An 8,971-nucleotide genomic window follows, 5' to 3' on the forward strand; every position below is an offset into this window, starting at 1 on the left:
ACCCCTTCCCTTTCATATTCCCAGATGGTAGATACTTCCTACAGTTGTCTTTGGGTTACTTTCCTTTTTACTATTTTAGCCCTCCAACATTTGTATATCCAATTCTCTATATTAATTTTTTTCTACTAAATACCTAGTATGGTTTCTGTTTAACTAGATGGATCCTAACTGGTACATTAAAAAGTGATAAGCAATTAGATGAGACTGACGGAGACTTATGTTTGTTTGCTGCCTATATGACATTTGAGTACTTTCAACATGTGTTTCTTAGTTTAACTTCATAGAATTCTATGAGGTAAATATGACTGCCATTTTATAGAAGAGAAACATCAGGGTGAAGAGGATAAATTGCTGCCCAAGGTCACATATCTGGTGTGGAAAAGAAGCAGAAGTTTTATCTAAAGGTCTTTTGTCACGTGTACCATGCTACCTTCCTGATTAGAAGCCATGATCCCAGGCTTCGGTAGATTTATAGGCAAATTACACCATCATACATATTTCTTGATATTTAGAAAATTAAATGTATATAATTGTGATGAGTTGACTTAATCATTTAACTTGACTAACTTAACTTGATCATTTAACTTAACCATCAAAGAGTATATATTCTCAAATCTAGTTTTACTAGGTAAAATCAGTCAAAAAGTTAGAAAGTTGTAAAGAAGTAATTTAATCCATCCTTCTACTATTAGACAAGTCTCATCTAGTGCCCATGATTAAGTAAATAAAAAAAGTAATAATTAGTGTGGGAGAAGGGAGATATAACACTGAAGAATTTAATTGGATTTTATTGAAGTAAGAAATGACAGACTAAACAATAAATAGGGAAATAGTACAGTTATATGGGTAGAATAGAAATAATAGTTGATCAGGGACATAGGCACTGGGATTTCAAGCCCATTTTGCCACTGGCTCACTTGGTAATATTTGACAAGTTATAAATGGCCTGTTGTTCACTTCTCCTAAAAGAAAACAGAGGAAAGATAATACGACAGTACTGCTCTATATCATAGGTCCATTGTGAGGAATAACTATTCCAAGGAATTATTATAAAGTACTTCAAAAATATCATATACTATACAGTAATACAGCTTAATAGACAAAAATGATTCAAATTTCCAGGTTACTATAACAACTAAATTCTAAACTGATCCTTTAGAAACAAGACAAGATGCTATATAAAAAATTATAAGAATTCATTACTATTTTCATTCCACTCATTCCAATAGGAAAGTCTGACTTTAAAAGAGTAAATAAATGGAAATTATGCAAACATTCAGATCCAGTTCTCTGGAGGCCACTGAGCTAAGCTTTAGAGAACCCAATCCCCGAATGTTTCATCCAATTCACACATTTCCACAAACAAATCCAAGAGCCATATAGAGATACTAAGTAGATAGTGTCTGTGAAAGTTTTACAGGAGGACTTTAGGATACTTCAGCAGACATGTAATATGTGGATAAAGTACTTTACGGAGGGATAAAGTACTGAACTAGAGGGAGTAAATTAGTTGGCATGCAGGGTAGTCGTTGACCAAAACAGTTGCCCAGAAAGTAATGGATAATTATAATCTGAACCAAAATATAAATTGTCTTAATGAAATATAATTCTAACACAAAATATAAGACCCAATATTCAATACTACTCACTAGGTTCAGCTTCTAGTGTAAATTTGAACAGATCCTGAAGTCAAACAAGTGGCAATCAAACAAGTGGCATAATCTGGGAGAATGGGCTAATGGCATAAACTTGGATATGACATTAGCATATCTGGAGAAGTAGAGTTGTATCTAGATAAGTTTATCCAAGATAAGGCAGGACAATGTGGAACCAAGGACCCAGTTCTGGGAAGTGAAGCTAGTTATTTAAAGGCAGAAAATCAGGCACTGAACTATAATTCAGGATAGAGGGCTTTGCCCTCTCATGATCTATAAACCTGAGACCCAAAAGATAGGTAGGTAAGTCCTTAGTGTCTCAGAGGGAGATCCAAGGGATTATTAGATTCCAAAGGTGTCACCAAGGTGTTGAAAATTACTAGGATCAGTTGCTTGCTAGTCATTTCAGTTCGTACCTCCATCCCCCTACTCCCACCTCCAGGTTGCTGAGGACTATTATGAGCCTTCTTTATTGCCCTTCCACCAGGAACTTGGAGGAATTGCTTAATGTTTCCTGTCTAGACTGCCCTTATTACAAGGTCAAGGGGAAGAAGCCTACAGATTACTGGAAGGTCAATTTCTTCAACTGAACTGGAACCTACAATAAAAAGGAAACTGACCCATAGGATTATTTTATAAGTATATATTTATAAAATTATTTAAGTATTTCATTATTCCTCAAATTAAACAATACTAGAAATAAATATTACGTTAAATTAGCAGATACTTTACAGATAATTTACACAACTGACCTAGTGACCAGAAAAGAAAAAAATGTATATGTAGGGAACAAAGGCATAAAATTCATTAACCAGGAAAGATTTCTACGTGAAAAAATGCTAGCAAGGTCAAGGAAAATGTGAGTAAAGTAGAGTATGGAGGACTCACTCTGTGCCACTGGAGAATTTATAGCACAGAAAGTAGAAGGCAAATGTTTCTTAACAAAACAGTATTGTAATTAACACATTCATACTTAGTGTGTGCCAAGCACTTTATAAATTTTTGAAAAATTCTCCTTTGATAAATCCTCAAAGCTACCCTATGAAATGGATACCATGTTTATTCTCATTTTACATGTGAATAAACTGAATTTAAAAGAAGGGATGCTACTGGCCCAAGGTCAAACAGTTAATAAATTGTGGTAGTGAAGTTCCAACCCAGGCAACTTGATTTTAGAGCCCATGATCTTAACCAATTCATTATTCAGCCTATTCAAGTGCTGACTCCAGAGGGACAATTCTGGTTCTAAGGCAATTTTCTTCAATATCTCCTCACTGCATACTGATGATTCTTGTTTTACAGCAAGTTAAAACGTATCTATCCAGACAATGTTCACAAAAGACATGATCTTTTTAATAAGTAAGTTTAATTATCTGACATTTTCTTTCTGTAAACACAGTGGAGCTTCCTAATAATGCTGATATTTAAAACTGTAACTGGTGTTTGAATAATAAGAAAACCTATTAAATGTGGTTTTATGGGGAGAATTAGTAGAAGTCATGAAGCACACTTTGATCTGTCTTAAAAGCAAATCATAGAGTGGGACTCAAATATAGTGCCTTACAAGGTCAGATGGAAATGATGTTTTACCCAAGTATCTGTGGCCACGTAAAATAGACTAACAATCAATCAGTGCAAATGCTCTAAGGACTTTAGGTGCCCATGATTCACATGTCAGCCCAACCAGTGACTATACTATTAGTTGTATGTATGATTCTGTGCCACATGTTCAGAGATCATCAGTGTCCTCGTTTTTTTAGATACAAAAACAATCTCAGGATAAGGAATGAACTGGCCTGAGGTCACTTACGCAAGTGGTTAAGAGCTGAACTACAGATTTCAAATTCATCTTCTGACCTCTGTTCTTTGACCCTTAACCTACTTCCCCACTCACTTTAGTTTAATGTTGGCAAAAAGTGATGTTACAAGAGGAAATGAAGATTTTAAAAATCAGAGAAAACTCTTCTTAGAATAGGCTGTAGCACTGAAAGCTAGATGGCAAAAGCACTTTTTATCTCATGATTTACAGAAAGTCTGTATTTAATACCATCTTTAGTAATATTGACAATTTGTAACTAGGTGGTTGTAGTTATTCAGTGTAAATAATCCACTGGTATAAGATTTGTCCTCTAAACATCAAAGGCAACAGAGAAAAAACAACTGCTGCCATGAAGTATGTATAATTTGTGTTTATATAAGTCAGGACATCTAGCAGGAAACACAAATCATTCTATTTATTTGAAGAAAAAGGAAGATTTAAATCAGGAACTTAAGCATTATAAAACCAGTGAAAGCCATAGAGGAGCAGGAATCAGGAGCCATCACTGAAACTCTTAGGTTTAAAACTATGCTGCCCATATACATGTGATCCAAGGATTAGGAGGCTGCCTGTGGATATCCACTAAGCTGGTTGTTTCCTTTGGAAACCTTGATTTTGATTGTAATAGCTTTTCCTAGACATTCTTGGATTTACAACCTCTGTGGGCCAGCAGAAACAGCCTCTGAAATTTGGTCTCTGCCTGAAGTCCACCTTTTAAATGGAACTCCTCCTTTACTTCTAACAAGTAAATTTAATTGAAAGGAGCTACTTCAGAGGTAGAATCTTAGCTGCAAGAGAGTCTGGGAAATGTAGTTTTTAGTTTCCAGCCTTTGCAGACTAGGATAGTACACAGAAAAGGGGAGGAATGAATGAGGAATTCTAATCAGTCATATTCAACATATTGGTGTCTTATAATTTAATTATAGGAAAAATATATCCTAAACAAGGTTTTAAAAAACAAAGTGTTATAGTAAGATTTCTTTTTTCAACCATTTCTTGTAGCAAGAAAGCAGAAAGGATAAAGAAAGAAGACATTCTGAATATCATCCTGGGCATTTCATTCCAGTTGTCCAGCTATGTAGTATGGAAGACAACTTGGAAAAGAGCCAAAATCTAAAGGATGGTATTTTAATTATTCATTTAAAAAAATGTTTATATCCCTGCCTGGGGCCATATTTTAAACACTTATCAGAGATTTGATAACCTTTACGATTATTAGCCCGATTGGTGATAGGAAACAAGGGTAGGATTCAGAGACAAATATCACTCATTTCATATTTTTCCCCTAAAGGAAATTTAATGCTAAGTATAACTTTGACTCAGTCTTAAATGCCAGCTCCACTACTGTTGTGATCTTAAGCAAGTTGCTTGGACTTTCAACACTTCCAATGCCTCATTGATTTTGTATGATAAAGATGAAAACAGCATACTTATAGGCTTTTCTCTCTATTGTATTAACTAATTTTGGTAATGTTTTCATTATGAATGTTAAAAGACAAAGTGAAAATAACAGTAATAATTCAAAGTTCCAAGACATTATCAGGAGCTGAATAAATTGGGGCTATCTGAGTCCTAATTCAACATACTTTCTATGGCACTCCCTCTAAAATGTATCTCTATCAATATAAAGAATACACAGTCTCATGTAACTGAGTATATATAAACATAGAGGTTCTTTCAAGTGTAGAATAAATCTGCATGAAGCCCCTAAGAAAGTTCTAATGGAAATTTGTAACATACAGAAAGAGTAAGCCTTGCTAAGTAATTCAAGTCATCCATATTATTAGTTTATACAAAAACATAGCTTTTCTTCTTCAAAAAATAAGCCTAACTTCAGAAAGAAATCACTTAATCACTGGCAGATTTATTCTAGAGGAAAAAAATTGACTTATTTGTGCATATGGATTTTGAAATTTTAGTCCTATGTGGAACATTTATATTAATCTTAGACGAATAAATTCAATTTATTCAGTTAATTATATATAAGGGGAAAGCAGAATCAGTGTGATAGATTGTAGATACTGTAATAAACTAATATTTGGTATAAGAAAATTTTGCAAGTTACAGATAGCATATAAGCCAATAGGATAAGGAACAAAATAGACAAGATTTATTTTCTTATCAAACTAGTCAGAATAAAATATCCATCCATCCATTTATTTAAGAAATATTTATTGATCATCTACTACGTCAGGGTCTATGCTAAGTGTTTGGAAAATAAAAATTAATATCATGGTACCATACTAAAGTTCACAGTTAAGTAGGGAAGGCAATAAGAGGGAATTAAAATTAAATTTAATAAGCCATAATGGTGGTGCTGTAGCTCAGTTTCCATGGTATGCAGATTCTGAGAAGCGTAATTATGCAGGAAATTTATTAGGGGTTGCTCTGTGGATCAACATCCACGGAGGAAGAGAAGGAAGAGAGGTTTGGCACAGGGAAAGGCTAGTTTGCCATATAGTTTCAACAACGTCCTCAACAAATCTTATGGGGAGCTCTGAAGCTTACATTGCCTTTCAGAGTTGTCCTAAACTGGTACAAGGGGTCAGGTCATCATACCACCTATACCAACAAGAGATTGGAATGCAGTCTGCACCTAAGAAGGAGGTATGACTTTGGATAAGGCAGCTCTTTGCAAACAAGAGAAATACATTTTCAGCAACTGGGCACACAGATCCTAAAGTGGAATCTGAGCAACACGCACAATATCAACAAGTGGTATAAACACAGTGCAACAGGGGTTAGCTGAAGGGAGTGAGCTAACTTTGTGTGATGCAGGTAGAAAGTACACGCTGAGTGAAATGTAATGAAGAGGTATTTAAACTGAAGCATGGACTATGGCGATGATTATTTTAGGTAACAAAGCTAGGGAATCCATTTTCAGGCCCAGGAAGAGCATGGATAAAGTAACGGAGGTGAAAGAGCAAAGCATAATCAGAGAAAGGTGAAAATGAATCCAAGCAGAAATTAGAAAAAATGTTAAGGGGAAGAAACTAAGTCTGGAAAAAGGGATTGGGAAGGGATTTGAAAAGAGCCTTGGAAACTAAGACAAGAAATATAGACTTTCTCTTCTAAAGAACTCTGGATTTAACAAGGGGTATAAAGGGATGAAGTAATAGGATTTTATTTAAAGAACAGACTTCTGCAAACACTGAGGATGGATGATTACAGTAGAAAGAAACCAAGGGCAAGGCAATGTGTTTACAATAACTTGAACACTAAATTGTGATAATGAATCAAAATTGTTTCTTCTTCAAGGAGATAAGAGTGTGACATGAAGTAAATGATGATGCATATATTCCATCAATTTATCAAGAAATAAATTAGCCCTCCCTCTCCTACCCATAAACACAACATACAACACTACCCAGGTGGCAAAATGTTCTTCCTGGTTTTAGTACCAACATCAAATAATAACTAGTAGCATTGAGGAATTTAGGCCAGAGCTTCAAACATACAAATGCCTGCCAGTTTAGTACAGAATGGAGGATTTGAACGGCAACCAGATAAACATGGAGAGCAACCAACAATAATTGTTCAACTCCATTAAGTGGCAACTAATATCGCAGAGCAACTGCTTCTCATTCAATTACAGGTAAACAAGCTAATGAAACTTTGCAGCATATGACACAAGAATATTCTATACCGAAGCATAACACTGATAAGCAGAAAAATATTTGTTAAACATACAGTGAATTATACTATGACTTTAATAAAAATCCAAGAAAAAAATAGTCTTTGATATGAAATAAAATATGAGGTAGCACAACAGTCTGACAAGAAAAGTTTGATGGCAAAGATATATTTAGTTCTTCATTCAATAAATATTTATTGAGCAGTCTTAGGTTGGCAGAGCTAAGAGGCAGACTCTGAAACGAGTATTCCCATGCAAGTGATTTTTTTTAAAGGAAGCACTCCAAGAAAAGACCCGTGAGGGCGTGGGAGATGCAAGCTCCCAGCTTCAGCCTGAAGTGTAAATTGCACCTCCAGTATTCTCACACCAGTCTTTGGCTAAAGCCCACCCAGAGTGGCTATGTAAACTTCTAGGTGGTTCCAATTCTGTGTGCACGAGCAAGCCAAGCAATTCCAGCAGCCAAAGGGTAATTCTCTGAAGAGAAGCACAGACACTGTGTAGGTATTAGAAGGAAAGTGCAGAGTAGCTGAAGGATAGGCACACACAAAGGGTAGAAGGAATCCCAGGGGATCTGAGCACTTACTCTGAAATCACCAGTGGGTATTATGACTGCAAAGGTAAGCAAGGTAGACAGGATCCCTGTACTAATAGACCTTACTTTGTAGGCTGGGAAATGTGGGCAATAAAACAAATAAATCAAAACTGTAAATGGGATAAGGATGGTTTACATAAATACAATAAAGGAATCCACATGTAAAAAGTAAGAGAGAAAAAAGAGGCATCTTATTTTATATTATGGAGTCAGAAAAGGCCTCCCAGATAAAGGAATATTGGTTCAGATACATGAAGCTATGTCTTAATGAAATTAAAACAGAGCTAAGCTGTGTAAGAAAATACAACAAAGTAAAAATCCAGTAGCAGAATGAAATCTCTATTAAAAAGAAAAAAATCACCTTCACAAAAACAAAGACTCTAAGTCCAACATAGTGAGTTCTCCGAGATAGTGATTTAATGCTTGAGTTTTAATGCATTATGCATAGGGACAGTAAATAAGCCCTGAGATCCAAGAAGCATGGGAATTCAGATCAAAGATCCAACATATACATACAGTTCCTGAAGGGACACATCTTTAATAGGTAAACTAGTAAAAAGTGGTAGAGATGTCTATCTGTCTTGGTCATGATGTTGCATAGAACAGGTAGACAAGCAAAACTCCAAAATGCCTAACCACTTGTCTGCACTCATATGGGTGTGGGGTCTGAATTCACACTATCCATATGGCCCAAAAAACCCAAGATGAAAAATGAGGTCATATGATGCTGGAGTAATAGTGTTCCTGGGTTCCTGAAAAAGCAATACAAATCCTTACTATGTTATAGGCACAAAAGTTCCAAGAAACATGAGCTCACAATAAAGAAGAAGTCACCAAATATATCAGCAAAACAGGAAAACTATGAGGAAGAACTAACAAAAATGACGAAGTACAAACTCAGGCCCACAAAGATGAGAGATTTGGATATTATCAGACATAGAATATAAATTTGCTTGATATATTTATATATTTTGTTATGTTAAAGCATAACAAAAGAAAAAGAGATTATAAAAATCATCAGACAAGTATGAATCAGTCTGTTAAAACTTTGAGAAATGACAATTGTGGTGAGGCAATATTTGAAAAGATAATGGATAAGAATTTTCCAATTATTTTATTTTTTTAAATTTACTTATTCTATTTTATAACTTTTAAGTTCAGGGGTACATGTGCAGGATGTGCAGGTTTGTTACATAGGTAAACTTGTGTCATGGGGGTTTGTTGTACAAATTATTTCATCATCCAGGTATTAAAGCTAGTACCCATTAATT

Source organism: Cebus imitator, unplaced genomic scaffold, assembly GCF_001604975.1.
Source record: "Cebus imitator isolate Cc_AM_T3 unplaced genomic scaffold, Cebus_imitator-1.0 Scaffold830, whole genome shotgun sequence".
Lineage (NCBI taxonomy): Eukaryota > Metazoa > Chordata > Mammalia > Primates > Cebidae > Cebus > Cebus imitator.